A 23,179-nucleotide genomic window follows, 5' to 3' on the forward strand; every position below is an offset into this window, starting at 1 on the left:
AAAGGGGAAATATGTTAAATGTGACAGAAACTGGACTGGGTAATCAGTGAGTTCAAGACTCCAGGCCTCAGCCAGGACTGTCTCCACATCGTGCCCTCTTCCTCTCTCCCACCTTCCATCTCTGTATCACCTGCCCTGCTGCCTTCATTTCTCTTGTTGCAGATGACCCTCCTCCATGCGGTAGTGTGTGGGCAGAATGCATGGTGTCACATAATTCCTGAATTAAATGATTTATCATCCCAGCTTAGGGACGCCAGAGGAAAGCATCATCTCTTCCAGTGCCCATAAATAAAATTCCAGGGAGGGGCCCCTTGCTTGGGCCACAGAACCAACTTGCTGTGGCCCTGGAGTTTGGGTATTTTGACTGCCTGGTGTAGAAGGAAAATAAAAATGAAGTGAATATTACCAAGAGAACACTGTAAAGCCAGGAGGCTGTTGAAAAGGTGTGACATATACCCATCTCAGCTTGAATGGAATTTGACCTTTTGACCACGCATTGTCCTACTCCAGATACTTATCAGACCCTTACTCTAACATAACTCATGGTAGCCTATCTACTTATCAAACTCCTACCCTAAAATTATTTTCTGACATGGGTTAGAGTGGATCACAATCTTCACTGGGCAACTTTAACCGCCGTGTGGCTTTTGTCTTTTTAAGCGTTTGACCTTTTCTTTTTCCCAGAACACTCTTTCGATTTATTTGAATCTGTGTCTTCTGAATTATAATTCTTAAGGCCTAAAATAAGGCTCTTTATTCTTTGTGGCCTCAGTACTGAGCATGGATCATACAAGTGGGTGAGTAGGGGTGGTTGGGACTGGCCAAACCCACCAGGATCACATGGAATGCTAGAGGGTAGTTCCCCAAGGAAAAAGAAGAGGAATTCCAGGTGGCCAAGACAATCATACATGTTTGCTGTGGGTTTTGATGGAAACCCCACATGGGGATATTTTGTACCTGAGATAGAGAGAGGGACAAAGTAGGGAGGAGAGTGAGGCTATTCTGAAGATAGGCTATAGTTTGCACTCATCAGTCCCTGGAAAAAAGACATGTGTGTTCAGTGGAGGGATGCAGAAAATGAGAACAGATGCCTTGAGGTCTGCCTTGCCCAGCTACCTTGAGTTGTTTCCACCTCTCATCAAACATCTAAGAAAATCCTTGACCTTCCCAGCCTGGGAGTATTCTCCAGAAATGGAGATGCGGTGTTGTGTGGCGGAAAGAGCACTGAACTAGAAGTCGGGGCCCTCCGTCCCTGACTCGATCGAGTTCCCTCCCTTCTCAACAAACATGTCATTACACCAGCTCAGACTGCATGCTGCAATCCATGGGGTCGCAAAGAGACGGACGTGACTTAGAGACTGAACAACAACAACAAGACCAGATCGTAGTTAAGCGGAGTATTGTGAAAACAGGGACAGGTCTGGGACTGCGGAGAGACAGAAGGATGAAACACTGCCAAGGGGTTGGATACACTGACTATCACAATGTTATTATATTACAAATCTAGAATTTCACTGAAAAAAATGACACAAATATATTTTGTATTATTTTATTTTAGCCCCGTTAAAGGAAATGATCTTCTCTTGTATCTCTTCACTTCTTTAGCGAGAAAAATACAAGCTACTTTTTCCTATGTGCCAGGATGAAAATACCTTGTGGACTCCTGGGGAGAGTTTTCCTTTAAGAGGATACATATCTTTTTTTAAATTTTATTTTTATTTTTACTTTATTTTACTTCACAATACTGTATTGGTTTTGCCATACCTTGACATGAATCCACCACGGGTGTACATGCGCTCCCAAACATGAACCCTCCTCCCACCTCCCTCCCCATAAGATCTCTCTGGGTCATCACCGTGCACCAGCCCCAAGCATGCTGTAAGAGGATACATATCATTTATGCTACAGGAGACACGTAAATGAAGGGTGAATAGCCCAGACTGCCTAGGGAAAGGCAATAATGAGAGAGCCTTTATGTTTGGGAAGTTGGGAGTCAGGAGGATAGATGGTAGAAAATATGAGGCCACCTTTGCCCTTGGCCATCACTGGAAGAAAGTTTGGGAGGGAGCTCCGTGAACAATAGAATCTATTTCGACTCAGAGCTTCAGGAGCCAACTCTCGGTTCACAGAAGCTAAAAGAACTTGGCTGAAACGGCAGCCATGTTGGAATCCACAGCAGAACTGAGTGCTGAGGGAGGTCACTGACCTCTGTGAAGAGCCCCCGTGGCGCCTTTAGGGACCAGCATCCTAAGGGCTCCTCACAGAGAGGAAGCATTTTAAGGTGAACCAACTTGTCTCCGACAGCGACACCGTGTGGCCGAGAGAAGTAAAGACAGCACTGGATCAAATGCCTCTTCTCTGGGGTGGAGGCTGCCGGGCCAACAACCTGCGTTCAAACTTAAATAATTGGAGAGGGAGCGCTTCAAAAAGGAGACAATGACCTCATTTCTAGGCCACAGGGAGCTACAGCGATTTTTTCAGAATTGGTATTTTGAGTTGTTGGAGCAATTCATTTTGGTTACATATATTCTGAAACAAATGTTATAAATAGACTAACATTTCTGAAAATCTATAACCACATCATTTGACTTTTGTAGGTTCTGCTGGAGTCCTGAGCATCACGCTCCAGGCCACTGGACACAAGCTTTGTTTCACTTCCTCTTTCACCAAATGATACGCCGACTTGTTTTCTGAAAAGGGGGAACAGGGAAGAGGGGGAGGACTCAGTTTTTTGACTTTCAAATGGGACTCCTCTGGGATCATTACATTTTCCTCTAAGGTAACTTTAGCTCAAGGGTCTACATACTTAAATGGAACTGTTTAATATTTTAAGAACTTCCTGGGAAAGTTACTCATGCTACTCACTGTAGATTTCCTGTTGAAGAAATGTTTCACTTTTTTTTTTCTCTAGCTGAACACCACAGCGTTGATTTCTCAGATCACTTATAGATTTATTAGGATATGTGTTTGTGCTCAGTTGCTTCAGTCATCTCCAACTCTTTGTGACCCTGTGGACTGTAGCTCGCCAAGCTCCTCTGTCCATGGGATTCTCTAGGCAAGAATACTGGAGAGGGTTGCCATGCCTTCCTCCAGGGGATCTTCCCAACCCAGGGGTGGATCCTGTGACTCCTTCTTTGCAGACGGATACTTTACCCACTGAGTCACCTGGGAAGCCCCCTTATTAGGAATAGGACTGTGTAAATTAGTCAACTGGGTATAGACCACGTGGCTTGGAGTGTCATACATTCAAACAACAGGGAGTGTATGAGCCGCACCGTCTATCAGGTGGGGCTGGGCATTGAAGCCCTGAATTGGTACCGAACAAAGCATAGCCTCTCTTGGCTGGAGACAAGCACAGGAAGAGGAGAGAAGAGGAAGATCCCAGTCAGTCTCAGCTGCCACTTAATTAATAAGTGGCATAGTGGCTCAGAGGTTAAAGCCTCTGCCTGCAAAGCAGGAGACCTGGGTTCAATCCCTGGGTCAGGAAGATCCCCTGGAGAAGGAAATGGCAACCCACTCCAGTATTCTTGCCTGAAGAATCCCATGAACAGAGGAGCCTGGTGGGCTATAGTCCACGGGGTCGCAAAGAGTTGGACATGACTGAGAGACTTCACGCACTCACAGAATTAATAACCAAACATAGAACCAGCCCATGAAATCAGTCGTTCACATGGTGGGCAGTGTTCTGAAGTTAGGTGTGTCGAGTGCTAGATTTGAATCTCTCAGTTCCATCACTTACCAGCTGTGTGATCCTGGGCATGTCACTGAGCCCTAAGTACCTCGGTTTCCTCGCCTGAGAATTGGAGCTAATACCCACATCTAAGGAGGTTTTAGTTAGATAATACTGGCAAAGTGCAATGCTGAGCAGAAGTGCTCTATAAATTGAGCGTGATTGTAATAATGACAGTGACTCAAAAATTTGTAGACCAGTCAGATCACCCATGTATTTTTGTTGTGTTCAAATCAAGAGTTGATCCATTTAATAAAGAGTTGTAGGTTTAAACAAGATTAGATTCACTATGTTTCTCTAACTCTTTGGATCTTGACCAAATACAGACTACATATCAGACTCATTGGGGGAGTTTTGAAACTACAGATGCCCAGATTCCAACTCAGAGTCTGATGCTGTTGGTCTGGACTGTGCATTGGGTTTCAGGATTTTCGATCATAAACTAATGTGCGCCAAACTTGGAACCCACTGGTCTAACTGAATATAAAGAGTGAGAAAATTTGAGTATGAACAGTGAGCAGATTTGTCCTTTGGTCCCAGGCAACCAGGGAAGTTGCTAATGGCTTTCTTCTTATATATCCACATTTGTGCTAGAAGTTGTCTTGGAAACAAGCAGTGGGAGAGAGCACTAAGATCTGTCACTAAAAATTGACTGAGGGACCAATAATTCTAGCTTCCTGAGGCATTCGTGAGTTCTTTTGGTACTCAGGCTTGTGTCTCAGCCAGCAGTTCTGGGATGCCTGGAGTAGCTCAAGTTAGAAAGATGGATACCAGGAGCAGCTCTGCCACAGCTCGGTCAAGGGAGTGTCTGCAAGTCCACCTGCCTCTGCCATCTCAGCTTGGTTACCTGTGTGTGCTTATGGAGGTGAAAATGTTCTTCCTGCAAACCTCACAGAGCTGTTCTTAGGTCACCGAGATTATGTCGAGAAAACATTTTGGAAACTGTAAAATACTATATGAGTGAAGTCCAATACTCAATAGAGATTAAACACTGCATTTTTTTAGACAACAAAAAAATCCCCTGAAAATTATGGGTTTTGTTATTTAGAGCTAAGTTTTCCACTGCTGTTGAGAAACCTGTATGCAGGTCAGGAGGCAACAGTTAGAACTGGACATGGAACAATAGACTGGTTCCAGATAGGAAAAGGAGTACGTCAAGGGTGTATATTGTCACCCTGCTTATTTAACTTATATGCAGAATACATCATGAGAAACGCTGGGCAGGAAGAAGCACAGGCTGGAATCAAGATTGCCAAGAGAAATATCAATAATCTCAGATATGCAAATGATACCACCCTTATGGCAGAAAGTGAAAAGAAACTAAAGAGCCTCTTGATGAAAGTGAAAGAAGAGAGTGAAAAAGTTGGCATAAAGCTCAACATAAAAACAAAGATCATGGCATCTGGTCCCATCACTTCATGGGAAATAGATGGGGAAACAGTAGAAACAGTGTCAGACTTTATTTTTGGGGGCTCCAAAATCACTGCAAATGGTGATTGCAGCCTTGAAATTAAAAGATGCTTACTCCTTGGAAGGAAAATTATGACCAACCTAGATAGCATATTCAAAAGCAGAGACATTACTTTGCCAACAAAGGTCCGTCTAGCCAAGGCTATGGTTTTCCTAGTGGTCATGTATGGATGTGAGAGTTGGACTGTGAAGAAGGCTGAGGGCCGAAGAATTGATGCTTTTGAATTGTGGTGATGGAGAAGACTCTTGAGAGTCCCTTGGACTGCAAGGAGATCCAACCAGTCCATTCTGAAGGAGATCAACCCTGGGTGTTCTTTGGAAGGAATGATGCTAAAGCTGAAACTCCAGTACTTTGGCCACCTCATGCGAAGAGCTGACTCATTGGAAAAGACTGATGCTGGGAGGGATTGGGGGCAGGAGGAGAAGGGGACGACAGAGGATGAGATGGCTGGATGGCATCACCGACTCGATGGATGTGAGTTTGAGTGAAATCCGGGAGTTGGTGATGGACAGGGAGGCCTGGTGTGCTGCGATTCATGGGGTCCCAAAGAGTCGGACATGACTGAGCAACTGAAGTGAACTGAACTGTAGCAAAGTTGTGATAGAGACCATTTTACATGGCAATTCTATATGCAGGGATTCACAAAAGCAATACTGCAGTGCACTTTATTTTCTATTCTAATCATTAACTTATCATGATAAACCTTCTGCAAAACACTATCTAGGAGGTGGGGGCTTCCCTAACAGCTCAGCTGCAAAGAATTAGCCTGACAATGCAAGAGATGTGAGTTTGATTCTATGGAGAAGGAAAGATCCCCTTGAGAAGGAAATGGCAACACACTCCAGTATTCTTGGTGGCAAAGATTTGGACATGACTGAGCGACTGATCAGAAACATGATTAGAAATTAGGCCTATCTGATAAAAATGACTCCCTTTTTTGCAGAAAAATTATTACTGTAATGAGTTTTTGTTATGCAAATATAAAGCACAAAGTTCATGCAGTTTTACTGAGGATAAAAAGTCACCAGCATTCAAATGAAGGGTTTTAATTTGTTATGTAAATCTAAGGGCTTTTTTGTTTGGGTTTGTTTCATTTGGGATTTGGGTTTGTTTGTTTGTTTTAGCAGAATTATTTCTTACCAGGTTATGGTGACTCTTGAAAGCATTTCTTTTGTTAAACAACAAAATGTAGTGGAATAAAATTTTAAAGATCTTATTGCTTCATCAATTCCTGAATCTGGCAGTATCCTGCCTAGCAGATAGAAAGGAGCTCCAATTAGTTGTACAATTCAAGGCGGGGTGGTTATAGACCAACATGAGCTGGAACAAGAAAGTTATACTAGGCAAAAGCAGATTGGTTATTGCAAGGCTATTTCCTTACACAGAGCAAAGAGACACCTTGCTTAGAACCAGGTCAGGTACCTTGTGCTGAGCAGAACACTGATTAGTTGATGTAAACCTTCCTTTTCTGGGAGAGTCCAGCCTAGAGACCTAGCTGAAAATCCTGATTTCCTGACATGGAAGCAAGCTTCAACGAGGGCCCAATCTGGTTACTTTAACACCTTTCTAAATCTGATTCAGACTGCCTAGCATGTGTACATTATTGTGTGTTCTTAAGGGGTTATGTGTGTTGTGTTATGAACACCTAGATGCAGAGGTGGAGCTTGTCTGTAGGGACCACGGAAGAAAGCTGCTAGCTGATTTCTTTATCTCACACTGCAGAAGAAGGGTTATATGGAAAAGGCAACTGCCCATCTAAGGAAAGGTTAAAGGTATATTGAGAAGATGGCTAGAGCACAGACTCCATCTAGAGTCACATTGCCTTGTTTGAATCCCAGTTTCAATTCTTACCAACTGTGTGACTTCAGTCAAAAAATTAACCTCTCTGGGCCTCAGTTTCCTTTTTCATTAACTAGAGATAATAAAAGTACATAAAAGTCATTAACTTGTTATAAGAATTAAATTAGTTAATATTTATAAAATGCTTAAAACAGCCAGAACATTGTAAGTACCTTATAAGTGTTAAATAAACTTTTTCATATGAAAAATTTTTTATTTGGGCAATTAACAATGAAATAACCAGTTAGAGAGTCTACATTCCACAGAAGGCTAGAGCTGAGTTTTGTTATGTAAATGTGTACCAAAAGGTGAGCTGTTTAATTTATTGGTAAGAAGAAAATATAACAAATGATAACAATAACAAATAAGCAACTTATTGGATAATGGGCTTTGCACAATGTCATTTAATTAATACATTCATACATTAATAAAAAAATTTATTAAGAATCAGCTATGCACCAAGCATAATGAAAGGCACTAGATATACTACATTTGTCTAGGATGGGTGTGAATCCTGCCCTGTGGGCTCCAAGAGGAGACGTGAAGGATGAGATGGCTCCCAGGAGCCAGGACAGGTAAGGACAGAGCTCCAGCAAGGATAGGACCTGGGAGCAGGACACACTTGAGTTTTTATTAATAGTAGCTGAAAGGCAATTTGGGTGGTTGATAGTGGAGGCAAGAAGATGGCCAGCAGGGGATGATTCTCTGGGCATGTTTCACTTGATGTCTCTAAGGCACTAGACCTATTGAATCTTGACATTGACTCCCCTTGATTTTCATGTTGCTTCTACCCCCTTGGTTTTCTCCCTTCTTATACTAGGGTGACTGCAGCCATGAAATTGACACTTACTCCTTGGAAGGAAAGTTATGACCAACCTAGATAGCATATTGAAAAGCAGAGATATTACTTTGACAACAAAGGTCCGTCTAGTCAAGGCTATGGTTTTTCCAGTGGTCATGTATGGATGGGAGGGTTGGACTGTGAAGAAAGCTGAGTGCCGAAGAATTGATGCTTGTGAACTGTGTGTTGGAGAAGACTCTTGAGAGTCCCTTGGACTGCAAGGAGATCCAACCAGTCCTTACTAAAGGACATCAGTCCTGGGTGTTCATTGGAAGGACTGATGTTGAAGCTGAAACTCCAGTACTTTGGCCACCTGATGCGAAGAGCTGACTCATTGGAAAAGACCCTGATGCTGGGAAAGATTGAAAACAGGAGGAGAAGGGAACAACAGAGGATGAGATGGTTGGATGGCATCACCAACTCAATGGACATGGGTTTGGGTGGACTCCGGGAGATGGTGATGGACAGGGAGGCCTGGCGTGCTATGGTTCATGGGGTGGCAAAGAGTCAGACATGACTGAGCGACTGAACTGAACTGAACTGAGAACCTCAGACTGTGACCTTATTTGGAAATAGGATCTTTGCAGATGTAATTGGTTAAGATGGTTAGTTAGATGGATTAGGCTGAGCCTTAATACAATGACTAGTGTTCTTATGGGCTTCCCTTATAGCTCAGTTGGTAAAGAATCCACCTGCAGTGTGAGAGACCTGGGTTTCATCCCTGGTTTAGGAAGATCCCCTGGAGAAGGAAAAGGCTACCCACTCCCGTGTTCTGGCCTGGGGAATCCCATGGACTGTACAGTCCATGGGGTCACAAAGAGTCAGACATGACTGAGTGACTTTCAGTTTCACTTTTCAGTGTTCTTATAAGCAGTCCATGTGAAGACAGACAGAGAGATGAAGGCCATGTGATGACAGAGGCAGAGACTGAAGGGGTTCAGCTCAAGCCAAGGAATGCCAATGATTGCCAGCAACCACCAAAGCTGGAAGATTCAGCATAGAATAGATTCGGCTTCAGAAACTCCAAGGAACCAAACCTGCTGGCACTTTGATTTTGGACCTCTAGACTCCTAAACTGTAAGACAATAAATTTCTGCTGTTCTAAGCCACGCAGTTTGTGGTGGTTTGTTATGGCGGCCTTAGGAGACTCTTACGCATCTCTTCAGCTGCGCATTCTCAGTCCTTTTCTTATTTCCCTCCTCCTGTGCATACTCTTGGTGTGATGCAGGGTTTCCATTCTTTGTTGACCTGCTTTCTTTACACCCTTTCCTTGGCTCCTGTTGACAAACAGCTTTACTACCAACTCACGCAAATAGGAAAGAAGTCTGGGAGTCAGCTTGGATACTTTCCTCTATTTCAACTCCCACGTTCTGTAGCAGGAAGGGGGACCCCTTCCAGGGCCTGAAAGTGGGCTCTTGTCAAACACTCAGAAATGAATTGTCTGAGGAGACACATGTGCTGACAAAGCAAGAGATTTTATTGGGAAAGGGTGCCCAGGTGGAGAGCAGTAGGGCAAGAGAACCCAGGAGAACTGTTCTGCCACCTGGCTCACAAGGTTTTATGGTGATGGGATTAGTTTCCGGGTTGTCTTTGGCCAATTATTCTAATTCAGAGTACTTCCTGGTGGTGCACACATTACTCAGCCAAGATGGACGCCAACAAGAAGGATTCTGGGAGGTGGCTGGACATGTGGTGTCACCCTTTGACCTTTCCTCAACTCTTTCAGTTGGTGGTTCCATGTTTCTTACCAGGACCTCCTGTCATAAAACAGCTCATGCAAATGGTAACTATAGTGCCTGGCCAGGATAAGCAGTTTCAATTGCTTCCCCTAACAATTCCACTAGTCATCAAGTGCATGTACACTGAACTTTTACAAAAATTCATTTTCAAGAGTAATGGGGAATAACATTTGCATATGATTTTTTAAAATATATCATGAATAGATGATATTGTTGTAGCCACACGTTCCGGGAAACAAAAACTCACTCAGAAGGACAATGCAGATAGTGGAGTGCAGTTTATTACACCGACGGGCCCAAGGCAGAGTCTCCTCTTAGCCAAGGACCCTGACCAGCATTTGTGAAAATCTTTTATACCCCATGTGTACGTGTCTGAACCCACCACCCCAATTTCCTTGAGACTTACAAAAAACCAAGGAAGGGTAAACACAATCACAATAACCCCATCATTCATGTGTTATGTGTTCAACCAGTTAATAATCAATAAGCCTGCGGTTACATTCCGATAGATACAGAAAGAATTTATGACCTGTCCGGAGGCAGGGGTGATTAGAGTATGTTTTCTCTTGGGTAATGAATAACCTGGATGTGATCTTCAGGATTCCCCTGTCCAGAGGAGGTCTTATCCTTCTATTGTGGTTTCCATAGGCTCTAAGCACAGAGTTCAGAGTCCATTGGAGAGGTGGCCGAGCATGATCAGCATGAACAGGCCGAAGATGCAGTCCAGCTCTGTCTGTTTCCTCCTTCAATATCTGTTAATATCATACCCCTAATTTGTCCCACTCTCTGTTCCTCTCCCCTTTGATAACCACAGATTTGCTTTCCATATATTAATGTAGTAAATCAACTAAACTTCAATTAAAAAATATATGACTAGATAGACATACAGACCAATGGAACAGGCTAAACATCTCAAAATAAGCCCAAGTATATATGGAAATTTAGTAAATGATTAAGACAGTCACTAGAGAAAATATTAGCATTAACTTTAAAAAAATCGTGTAGGGACAACTGAACTACCATTTCAAAAATGATAAAACTAGATATCTATCTTATACCATGAAAGTGTGAAAGTGTTAGTTGCTCAGTTCAGTTCAGTTGCTCAGTCATGTCCAACTCTTTGTGACCCCATGGCCTGCAGCACGCTAAGCTTCCCTGTCCATCACTAACTCCCAGAGCTTACTCAAAGTCATGTCCATTGAGTCAGTGATGCCATCCAACCATCTCATCCTCTGTCGGCCCCTTCTCCTCCTGCCCCCAATCCCTCCCAGCATCAGGGTTTCTTTCACATCAGGTGGCCCAAGTATTAGAGCTTCAGCTTCAATATTAGTCCTTCCAATGAATATTCAGGACTTATTTCCTTTAGGATGGACTGGTTGGATTTCTTTGCAGTCCAAGGGACTCTCAAGAGTCTTCTCCAACACCACAGTTCAAAAGCATCAGTTCTTTGGCGCTCAGCTTTCTCTATAGTCCAACTCTCACATCCATACATGACTTCTGGAAAAACCATAGCTTTGACTAGATGGACCTTCGTTGGCAAAGTAATGTCTCTGCTTTTGAATATGCTATCTAGGTTGGTCATAACTTTTCTTCCAAGGAGTAAGCGTCTTTTAATTTTATGACTGCAGTCACCATGACAACTTGACAGCTAATCTTGGACAAATTCCTTAACCTCTTCGTGACTCAGTTTTTTCCAGTATAAAAACTGGGTCTAATAAGAGTAACTGTTCTGGGGAAAGGTTAGCTGATTTAGTATAGTTAAAGCATTTGGAATGATGACTGGCATACTACTAGCATCAACAGCATTATTATTTTACAATATGAAATTCAGTATAATGCATTAAAGAAATTTTGCAATGCCCCTCTGCCAAATCAAACATTAGCAAGACATGCATTGAAATGTAAATTTCTCTTTCACATCTGAGCCTGATCAACCAGTTCTCCTCCCCAGGTACAATTGTTGTCAGCTGTGGCATTTGTGAATTTATTACCTTTTAGTCCCAAATCCCCCCTTCATTTCACTGCTGTGATAATGAAACATCTTTCCCTTGCCAGCTGACACAGTGTTAAACTTTGCCAGTAGAGGACGCTGAGAGACTCTGGAGGACAAATAGGCTTCTTTTCCTGGTTCTAGTGGGCTTTCTGGTCTTGCTCCTGTGGTGCTGGGTTGGTCCCAACAATGGATCTCATCCAGCAAGTTCCGTGGGTACCCCAGCTGGCTTCCCCTGGGCCATCTCAGAGACACTTCTGTAAAACAGCTTCCTGGCAGCTTTCCAGTGAGTCCAGTCGTGGCCCAGTCAGTTTCCCATCAAGTTCCACAGCTCTTTCCACAAGGCAGTTTCCGGTTGAATTTCATCAGCTCTCCCTCCCTACCCCCTGGCAAATGATATCTTTCCCGTCAGCCTCAGCCTCCAGGTTTCCCAGTTGAGGAGTTCCCCGCTTGTCAGCCTGGCCTATGACCTGAAGTTTCTCAACTGTGAACCAGTTCAAGCAATCCAGCAATCTAGCAAAATACCCCACCATCAGTGGGGCTGCCCCTTCTCCAAGGAGGTCTGTGTCCAGTGTTGAGGAGCTCACTCTTCCAAGTTCATCCCTTTCTTGGGGACCCTTTCTCAGCCTTAGTGTGTGTTAGTGACACAGTCATGTCTTACTCTTTGTGACGCTATGGACTGTAGCCTGTCAGGCTCCTCAGTCCATGAAATTCTCCAGGCAAGAATACTGGAGTGGGTAGCCATTTCCTTCTCCAGGAGTTCAAACCTGGGTCTCCTGCATTGCAGGCAGATTCTTTTCCATCTGAGCCAAATTTTTTTTTATTAAAGTACAGCTGATTTACAATGCTATATTAGTTGCAGGTATACAACACAGCAACTCCATATTTTTAAGGATTATATTCCATTTAAAGTTATTATGGGGATTTCCCTGGTGGTCCAGTGGTTAAGATTTCATGCTCCCAATGCAGGGGGCACAGGTTCAATCCCTGGTGAGGGAACTAAGATCCCATAGGCCACATGGCATGGCCCCCAAAAAAGTTTTAAAAAGTTATTTTAAAATAATGGTTATATTCCCTGTGCTATTCATTAATCCTTGTATCTTATTTATTTTATACATAATAGTTTGTACTTTTTAATCACTTCTGTCTATCTTGCCCCTTCCCAACTTGTAATCACTAGTTTGTTTTCTATACCCATCAGTCTGTTTACTACTTGTTATATCCATTCGTTTCTGTTTTTAGATTTCACATATAAGTGAAATATAACACATTTGTCTTTTTCTGACTTACTTAACTATGAATAATAACCTCTAGATCCATCCATATTGCTGCAAAGATAAAAATTTCATTCTTTTTTATGACTGCATAATATTTCATTAATATTTCTTATATATATATATATCACATCTTGTCTCTTCATCTGCTGATGGACACTTAGGTTGCCTACAATGCTGCACACAATGCTGCTATGAACATTGGGGTACATACATTTTTTCAAATTAGTGTTTTCATTTTCTTTGGATGTCTACTGAGGAATGGAATTGCTGAATCAAATGGTAGATCAGTTTTTAATTTTTTTAGGAACTTCTATTCCATTTCATGGTGGCTACTGCAATCTACATTCGCACCAACAGTGAGCTAGGGTTCCCTTTTCTCCACATCATCATCAACATTTGTTACCTGTGATCTTTGTGATGATAGCCATTACAGCAGAGATGATATCTGATTGTAGATCTGATTTGCATTTCTCTAATGGTTTTTCCTGTGGTCATGTATGGATGTGAGAGTTGGACTGTGAAGAAGGTTAAGCGCTGCAGAATTGATGCTTTTGAACTGTGGTGTTGGAGAAGACATTTGAGAGTCCCTTGGACTGTAAGGAGATCCAACCAGTCCATTCTGAAGGAGATTAGCCCTGGGATTTCTTTGGAAGGAATGATGCTAAAGCTGAAGCTCCAGTGCTTTGGCCACCTCATGGGAAGAGTTGACTCATTGGAAAAGACTTTGATGCTGGGAGATTGGGGGCAGGAGGAGAAGGGGACGACAGAGGATGAGATGGCTGGATGGCATCACGGACTCGATGGACATGAGTCTGAGTGAACTCCGGGAGATGGTGATGGACAGGGAGGCCTGGCGTGCTGCAATTCATGGGATTGCAAAGAGTTGGACACGACTGAGCGACTGAACTGAACTGAACTGAAACATTCCTAGACATATTTTCACTTTCCTTGAATAAATATTTCAGAGTGAGATTGTTGGGGTTATATGGTATGTGTACATTTAATTTTGTAAGATTCTGCCAAACTGTTTTCCGAAGTGGTTGTACCATTTTGAATTCCCATCGGCAACAAATGAGAATTTCTGCTGCTCTGCATCCTCACCAGCATTTGGCCTTCTTTATTTCTGATGAAATTGCTACAGTAGTTTCTGGAATGATCTCTTGGTTCCATGCCTTCCAAACTCTGATTTATCCTTCAAATTGAAACCAGAACCAGTCTCTAAAATGTCCTTCACTTTTTGGTGACTTTGATTTTCTCAGGATAAGTCAAAGTCAGACTGACAACTTTCTCAGGCTCTCCAGCCTGACATACAACTCAGACTTTTCTAGCTCTGAGTTCCTTCTCGCCAACCCCCTCCACCAACAACATCCATTGTGTCTTACCTGGGCAGCTGGACACACCCAAGCTCTACTGACTCCAAGTTACAGCGGGGACCATGCTCTCTCCCGATTCAGTGCTTCTGTGCAGCCAAAGGCAATTGTTTGGGCAGAGCATTTTCTCTACTTTGTATTCCCAAGATGAAAGTACCCTCTGAATTTTGGGTAGTGTTGGTATTTACTCAACTGTCTACCAGGGAACTATTTTTTTCAACTATTTTTCATGAAAGCTTTCACAAATTCAGAAGAGTTAAAAACTAGTACAATGAACATCCAAGACTATTGACTATGCCAAAGCCTTTGACTGTGTGGATCACAATATACTGTGGAAAATTCTGAAAGAGATGGGAATACCAGACCACCTGACCTGCCTCTTGAGAAATCTGTATGCAGGTCAGGAAGCAACAGTTAGAACTGGACATGGAACAACAGACTGGTTCGAAATAGGAAAAGGAGTACGTCAAGGCTGTATATTGTCACCCTCCTTATTTAACTTCTATGCAGAGTACATCATGAGAAATGCTGGACTGGAAGAAGCACCAGCTGGAGTCAAGATTGCTGGGAGAAATATAAATAACCTCAGATATGCAGATGACACCACCCTTATGGCAGAAAGTGAAGAGGAGCTAAGGAGCCTCTTGATGAAAGTGAAAGAGGAGAGTGAAAATGTTGGCTTAAAGCTCAACATTCAGAAAACGAAGATCATGGCATCTGGTCCCATCACTTCATGGGAAATAGATAGGGAAACAGTGTCAGACTTTATTTTTTGGGGCTCCAAAATCACTGCAGATGGTGACTGCAGCCATGAAATTAAAAGACGCTTACTCCTTGGAAGAAATGTTATGACCAACCTAGATAGCATATTCAAAAGCAGAGACATTACTTTGCCGACTAAGGTCCACCTAGTCAAGGCTCTTGTTTTTCCTGTGGTCATGTATGGATGTGAGAGTTGGACTGTGAAGAAGGCTGAGTGCCAAAGAATTGATGCGTTTGAACTGTGGTGTTGGAGAAGACTCTTGAGAGTCCCTTGGACTGCAAGGAGATCCAACCAGTCCATTCTGAAGGAGATCAGCCCTGGGATTTCTTTGGAAGGAATGATGCTAAAGCTGAGGCTCCAGTACTTTGGTCACCTCATGATAAGAGCTGACTCATTGGAAAAGACTTTGATGCTGGGAGGGATTGGGGGCAGGAGGAGAAGGGGACGACTCAGGATGAGATGGCTGGATGGCATCACGGACTCGATGGACGTGAGTCTGAGTGAACTCCGGGAGATGGTGATGGACAGGGAGGCCTGGCGTGCTGCGATTCATGGGGTCGCAAAGACTCAGACACGACTGAGCGACTGAACTGAACTGAACATCCAAATTCAGTTCAACAATTGTTGTCATTTTGTTACATTTGCTTCATTTGTCTGTCTGCATTCCATCCATTCTTCTTCTCCCCTTTCTTCTGCAAAGCCATTTCAGATTTCAGATTTTTACTAAACCACTTGCTAAATATGTTTCAGGCATATCTGTCTCCTAAAAATTAGAAGAACCTACTTTATAACTACACCACCACTATGTCCCAAAAAAGCTTAAAACCACTTCTAATATCGTCCAACATTATTTACATTGATATTTTCCCAATTGTCCCCAAAATGTATTTCATCACGTTTGTTGTCCAAATCAAGATCGCATCGAGCTTTATACAAAGCATTTATCCACCAGTGAACATTTATCTTGGACTGGGTATCAGTTTGCCCTGCTATCTGCTTCTGTTGAGCTAGATGACTCAGTTCTGTCCCTGCCCTTCCAAGGGATCTTCTGTGAACTCCCAGCTCCATTCAGGCAGGTTCCTGTGAATTTCTATACTTTCGAGAAGCTTATGCTTAAATCTGTTGAAGAGCCAAGATTTTGTATTACAAAGGTTTTGTCGAGCTTTTCTATTTTTTCTACCAGACTCTGGGCAGAGCATCTTGAGGGCAAGGACAAGTGTTCTTTGCCTTGGTAGTCTCCCAGCTGTGTAGTAGTTGCTCAATACCTATTTGAAGAATAAATGAGGGCCTGGGACTTCCTTGGCAGTCCAGTGGTTAAGACTTCACCTTCCAAAACAGAGGATGAGTGTTTGATCCTTGATTGGGGAGCTAAGATCCCACATGCCTCACAACCAAAAAATCAAAACATAAAACAGAAGCAACAAATTATAACAAATTCAATAAAGACTTTTAAAATGGTCCATTTTTTAAATGGTCTTTAAAAAAGACTTTTAAAAATATGGAAAAAAAAAAAAGAGAATAAATGACGGAATATGGTTTCTCTTCACTGTGAAGAGCTGGGATAAATAAATGGACTCAGGGCTGGGAGCCAGGGAGAAGAGGGTAAAGGGAAGTACAACAAGGTTCTGAGAGGTCATTCCAAATACAGAATATTGCTTGGGGAGCTGTGGATAAAAATTGCATTAATATATGCCTTCCTGTCTCTCAGGAGGCAATTGGCTAGATATTTATCATTAGTTGATGATAAATCTAGAATCTAGCAGCCCTATAGACATTTTGGGCCAGATAATTCTAGAGAAAGAATTATAAACACCAAAATCAAAGGGACTGCATCCCAGTGGTCCATTTCTGTTTACACAGCTATTCAACTGCTGCTTTCCTGCTGTGCTTTTAAGGAAATATCCATTCCCAGTGGGTCCCTGTACTGGACTGGGACCAGAACTTTGTGCCCATGGTGAGTGAGGGAAATCCCAATGCATCTACTCTGAACTTCCAGAATGAACTTTCTTTCTGAAATCAGCCTTTTCTGCAGTTCAGCTTTTATCTTGGTGGCAGATTTTTCTTTTTGATAAACTTCTTTCAGATACTTCCTTCTTCTCCACTTCCCACCACCTGTGGGATTAATTCCAGGATCATATATTAATTCTGATTCCAGAGTGACTCAGAGACTGTACACCAAGACTATTTTAGGTGGAGTGTTTCCTCCTGAGTCACCCCATCCCTTCATAGCAGACATCCTGCGGATTTCCTCAGCTCCGCTGTTGAGAACAGGAAGCCAAAGCCAGAAGTAGCCAGTAAGCACAGCAAACCAGTGATGTTTCCTGGTTCCTGGAGGACCAGCAAGAAAATCCTGATTTAGGAAGAGTTCCTTGGCAAGAAAATTGGGATTTTGCTGGAGACACATGGCTTTAGGAAGGTTTTTTTAAAATAAGTCCAGATATATTTTTTTAAGGAGACAGGTTAAGAATGAACTCTCAGGAATGAAATGAAATAACTTTTAAAATTGTGCAGGGAGACTTCATTAGATGCTCTCATTAATGAGATAACCAAAGACAAGGAGCTTACGCATCTCCCCTTTTCACAATTTTATCAAGTTTTTCGTATCCTCTTCATTCACTCCTGTCAGTCTTCCAAATGGTGATGGATCCTACACCACTCCCCCAAAATATCTATAGCTGTCTGTGACATGGAAGCATCATTAGAGACATCTTTTGGGGCTTGACTAAGACTGGGAAATAGAAGCTAGGCACATTGCTTTTCCTTGACCCCATGTCCACAGCAGACATCAGCAATCTATCTAGCTAAACTATCTGGCCTGTATGTTTCTCCCATTGAAACCAACGTGTTTAAAATAGCAATGTAGGCAGCCATTATCGAGGAAACCAAATATCCAAACTTGAAATCTATTTGTAGACTTCCCTGGTGGTTAAGAATCTGCCTGCCAATGCAGGGGACATTGATTCGATCCCTGGTCTGGGAAGATTCCACATGCTGTGGGGCAACTAAGCCCTTGCTCCACAATTAAACACATCACGTGCCTAGAGCCTGTGCTCAGCAACAAGAAAAGCCACTGCAATGAGAAGCTGGCACACCACAACTGGAGAAAGGCTGCACACAGCAATGAAAACCCAGTGCAGCCAAAAATAAACAAATAAACTTGAATAAAATCATTTTTTAAAAAAGAAGAAAATAATTTGCAATGAAGAAGAGGCAGTTTAATATATAGAGGTGTATCAGGTGAACATGGTGGAAGAGTCCACAGATTATGTCTTAAGTCTTGGGCTTAACTTCTAGTTCCTGGGCAAAGTTTTTAAAATTTTTCTTAGAGCCATTGTTTTACATGCAAAATGGAGTTAAGGCCCTCACCTCAGTATAACTGTGAGAATTCATTTTGTGATTGTTTTTAGTGTATGTGAAAGCTTTTAGCACAATGCCTAGGATAAAGATACTCAATGGATGTCAATTCATTACGATAATTTTGAGGGGGGCTCTGATTGGGAGCTCACCTTGCTGACACTAAAAATTCCTGGAAGCCACAGCGCTGATACAAGGTAGGAATTGCTCAAGGATTCCACTCTCCATAAATTTTATCAAAAGGTCTTCTTAGTCACTCCTCCCCAGTGCAAAATATTGGCAAATAAGAACTTTTATGAAGTTTCAACTAAACCCTTTAAAGCCTCACAAATAAGTCTGGTAAAACACCATTCTTTCTGGGTTTCTTGGTAACCAGTTACCCTCTTTAGAGATAATCCTGTTCTCCCCTTCATGTTCACCTTATTTCAGTGCCTGTTAGAATCTCTAAGACAGAATTCTCAAAATGAGAAAAACTAAAAGCCAAATCAAGCATTTTCCATTTTTTAAAACATTTTTGCTTAAAGGTTGATGGGAGAGAGATGGTTGACTATTGGCTGGAGAGACTGTACATTTCAATGCTACATGACACTGCAGTCTTCTGTCCCACCTCAGTTCACTTCCCATCAAAGTTACTTTCTTTTGTTCCTTGAAGATTTTAGTACCTGGCTCACAGTCATTCTCTCCCAGACTGCCATTGCCATAATCATTGATTTTAATATTCATTTCAAGGCATTCGTGCAATATCCAACCGTCTCCACTGCTTTCTTACAATTCTCTTGCTTTGGGTAAAGTAGCCACCCTACTTGAGCTAGTCACTCCCTTGGTCACACCTTGTACTCGTCTGCTAGAGATGCCATGACAAAATGCCACAGAATAGGTGGCTTAAACAATAGAAGTGCATTTTCTCACAGTAATGGAGACTAGAAGTCCAACATCAAGATCTGGGCAGGCTTGGCTTCTCCTGAGACCTCTCTCCTTGGCTTGCAGGAGACTGTCCTCTTGCTGAGTCCTCCTATGGTCTTTTCTCTGGGCACAGGCACTTCTGGTATCTCTCTGTGTGTTCAAATTTCTTCTTACAAGGACATCAGTCAGATTGGATTAAGGTCCACGCTACCAGCCTCATTCTAACTAACACCTTCTCTCCAAATATAGTCACGTTCTAAGGTTATGGGACACCAACATATGAATTTCAAGGGAACACAGTTCCACCCAAAATACACCTCTAGACTTTGTCTTCACCAATTACTGAAACATCTTTTTTTTTTTTTTAAGCTTTTCTTTATGGTAAAATTCACATAATATAAAACATACTATTTTAACCATGTCTAACTATATAATTTGGTAGTAATAAATACATTCTTATTACTGAAGACTGAAACATCTTAATTTCAAATTCCAGCATCTCTTCATCTCAATCTCTACCTTCTATCTTTTCAGCTCTTTATCTCGTTGCTATCCCAAACCAATAATTCAACTCCACTAAGACACAAAAATCCAGCCCTCTTTTTTTTTTTCAAACTGTCGCTCAGATTCTTCATGTCCTTACTTCCCTTCTTTCTTGGATTAGATTCCATAGTTGATCACTATAATCACTCTCATATATTTTCTTGATTCCTTTCCCCCATTTCTCTCTCTCTTTATGATGTTTGCTTGGTAAAGTCCAAATCCTGGCTGATTCCAGCTTTCTTACTACTCTCTGCCCATGCTTTTGCAGTTGCACTGCCCTGGGAAAAGCACTTGACCATGCTTCTAGTCTCACTATAAACTCTTGACCTTAAGCAGGCCATCCGTGCCTGCTGGCATCTGCCACCTCCCTCTAGACCTTTCACTATCTTGCTTTCCAAGGCAACAGTTTCATACCTTCTTCTCTCTCTAGAAACCTGTAATGCCCTCTCTCCATCTTTATTCTCAGCCAATAAACCTGCTTCTAGTTTCACTGAAAAAACAGGAGCCCTCAGAAGTTCCCACACTTCCAATCCCATGTGTTCCATCTTACTTCTGTTACCAAGAATGACCTACCCGGGCTGCTAGCTTAGGCCAGTTCCTCCATTTGTGCATACACTCCTGCTGCCTCCCATTGACTCAAGAACACCGCTCCAGGGACTTCCCTGGTGGTCCAGTGATGATGAATCTGTCTTGCAGTGCAGGGGACACAGTTCAACCCCTAGTCAGGGAACTAAGATCCTACATGCCGTGGAACAGCTAAGCCCATGCACCCCAACTACTGAGTCCACTCGCTGCATCTGGAGAGTCTATGCACCTCAGTGAAAGATCTCACATGAGGCAACAGAGAGCCTGTCTTCCATGACTGAGACCTGATACAGCCAAATAAATAAATTTAAAAAATAAACACCACTCTATCAATTCTCCCGTTTTTCTCTTGCACTCCCCTCCCCTCCACCACTCCCAACAAAAAATTCCTATTAGTATACAAATGTGCTATAATTTTTCCCTTTAAACTTTTTCCCTTAACTCCCACTTTCCCTTTAGCTAAACTCTCCAAAAAGTGTTATCTCTTCTCTCTGTTTCCAGTTTCTCCTTTCTTATTCCCTGATGAACCCATTCCATTTGGACTCAATGTCTGTCCTACCACTAAAGCTCCTCTTATCAAGCTCATTGATGACCTCCATATTGCTAAATTCAATCTCCATTTCTCAGTCCTCCCACATTACTTGCTCTATAGGCAGTCTTAACTCTAACTGACTACTTCTTTCTCAATTTAGGAATTCAACTTCCAGGATAAGTTCCTGGTTCTTCTAACTCACTGGGCACCTCTCAGTCTCCTTTGCTGACTCCCCCTTCACATCCCCAAACTCAATTCTCTGGACTCCCAAAGACCTAGTCCTTGAACCTCTTTTCTAATCTACATTCACCCCCAGAGTTTTGTGCCTTTAGATACTATCCATACACTGACAACTCTCATACTCCACCCAGACCTATTCCTTGAACTTCATGTTTGTGTATCTGATAGCCTGATTGGCATCTCCACTTGGATTCTAAGAAGTGTCTCAAAACTTGAGAAGTCTGAAACTAACCATCTTCTCTTCCCCTCTTAAACCTGCTCAACCTGCTGTTTTGCTCATTTCAGTAAATGACAGCTTCATTCTTCCTGTTTATCTGGCCCCAAACCACATAGTCATCTTAGACTCCTCTCTTTCTCTTCCAGCCAGTGTGTCACCAAATACTGTTGGCTCTATCTTCAAAATATAGACAGAACCCAGCCTTTTATCACCATCTCGGCTACTACTATCATTGCTTGAACCACTGGCATTGGTGGGAACACTAGATTGATGAAATGGCTTCAGAATTCATCTCTTTCTTTCACCCACACCCTTTATAACCTAATCACGACGCAACAGCTAGAGCGAGCATTTTAACGTGTCAAGTCAAGTCATTTTTCTATTCAAAGCTAATCTCAGAGACCTGGTTAGAGGGTCAGAAATTTCAACCCCACCCTGCAACCTCTGGGGAGGGGAAAGGGGCTGGAGACTGACATATCAACCAATTGCCAATGACTTAATAATGTCTATAGAATAAATATTATTAATGTTGAAAATTGACAGAGGAGCCTGGAGGGTTACAGTCCATAGGGTTGAAAGAATTGGATACAACTGAAGCAACTTAGCTTGGATGCAATTTTGATACTGGGGGCTTCCCTGGTGGCTCAGCGGTAAAGAATCTGCCTGCCAAGCAGGAGACTTGAGTTTCATCCCTGGGTTGAGAAGATCCCCTGGAGAAGGAAATGGAAACCCATTCCAGTATTCTCGCCTGGGAAATCCCATGGACAGAGGTGCCTGGTCGGCTACAGTCCATGGGGTTGTAAAATAATCAGACATGACTTAAGGAAACAACAACAATATTATAGTTTAAGACAACTAGTTTCTGGGTTTGTTTTGTTTGAATCCAAATGTAGCTCCATGTAGCTCGACTTTTTTTAAAAGTATAAGTACAGTAAAATTTTAAATATTTATATAAAATAAGGTTTTTTTCTCTTGAATTAAAAGCAAACATGTTATAGAGTATTAATACTTTCCAAACGATAATAAATTAAACATAAATACTTCTGGGATCAACATTTTAAGGTTTCACGATAAAAAACACTTTGGGTATCCAGAAAAATAAATAAACAGACTTCTGATTTCTGTACCATTTTCCCCATTATGTTCCTATAACTCCTGTTTTTATTATTCACAGTAACTTCCATTTATTGTTTGCTGCTTCTCTATCATCTGACACCATTTTGCACACACAATCTTGTTTAACCCACACATTTATCTTTGTGGGAAATGTACCATTTTTTAATTCCCATCTCACAGGTTAGAAGTTGAGACTTAAGAAAGTTGTCAAGCAGTGTTCTGAGGTTACCAGTAGAAACAGTGGCAATGAGGTCAGGCAACCCTTGAGTTCTTTTGTTTCATTTTGTTTGGCTGCACCATGCAGCTTGTGAAATCTTAGTTCCTCAACTAGGGATTGAACCCAAGCCCTTGGCAGAGTCCTAACAATTGGACCACTGGGGAATTACCAAACCTTGAATTCTTTAAACCACTGTTTACATTATATTTAACATTTTAGAGCCAAGGTTCCTTCCCATAACCTTCTCCTTATCTCATCAGAATTAGAGGAGTCTGTGGCTCATTAAAGTCTGTGCTCTTTAGGGCAATAATTTGGAAGGGAGCATTCCTCAATTCACTTCAGTCTTATTATTCATAAAATGATAATCAAATTACCCAACTTTTTTTTTAACCTCCTTTTCCTAGACAGTAAGAGATATGAATTTATTCCTGTTATTATTTCTCAGAGAAGCA

This window comes from Budorcas taxicolor, chromosome 1 (assembly GCF_023091745.1).
Source record: "Budorcas taxicolor isolate Tak-1 chromosome 1, Takin1.1, whole genome shotgun sequence".
Lineage (NCBI taxonomy): Eukaryota > Metazoa > Chordata > Mammalia > Artiodactyla > Bovidae > Budorcas > Budorcas taxicolor.